Raw genomic sequence first — 355 nt, 5'->3', positions numbered from 1 at the left:
TTTCTATTCTATTTATTAATCATGCAATAAAAACATCATAACTGTTAAACAGTGCAATGCCACTGTAGAAATTACTGTTGAATCACTGTTTGGACTAGCCACACGGTGACTTGGAAGCAGAGATATGAAGAAGAGAATCCTGGGTTTGAGGCTTTTTTCTTAATGAAGACAATGCATTAGTGTTCTAGAAAATGTGAGGGGAGAGAGACCATTTTTAAAAAGACTAGCATTTAATATTGTGACAATTATACTACTTAGTATTGTATTGTGGATTTGTTTTATTTTTATATTTTTGTGAGTATAGTGTTTTAGGAACAACCTGTGAAATAATATTGATCTTGACTAGCTCTTATAG

The sequence above is a fragment of the Netta rufina genome (genome assembly GCF_964035555.1).
Source record: "Netta rufina genome assembly, chromosome: 6".
Taxonomy (NCBI): Eukaryota; Metazoa; Chordata; class Aves; order Anseriformes; family Anatidae; genus Netta; species Netta rufina.
Note: the sequence above shows the minus strand (reverse complement) of the source record.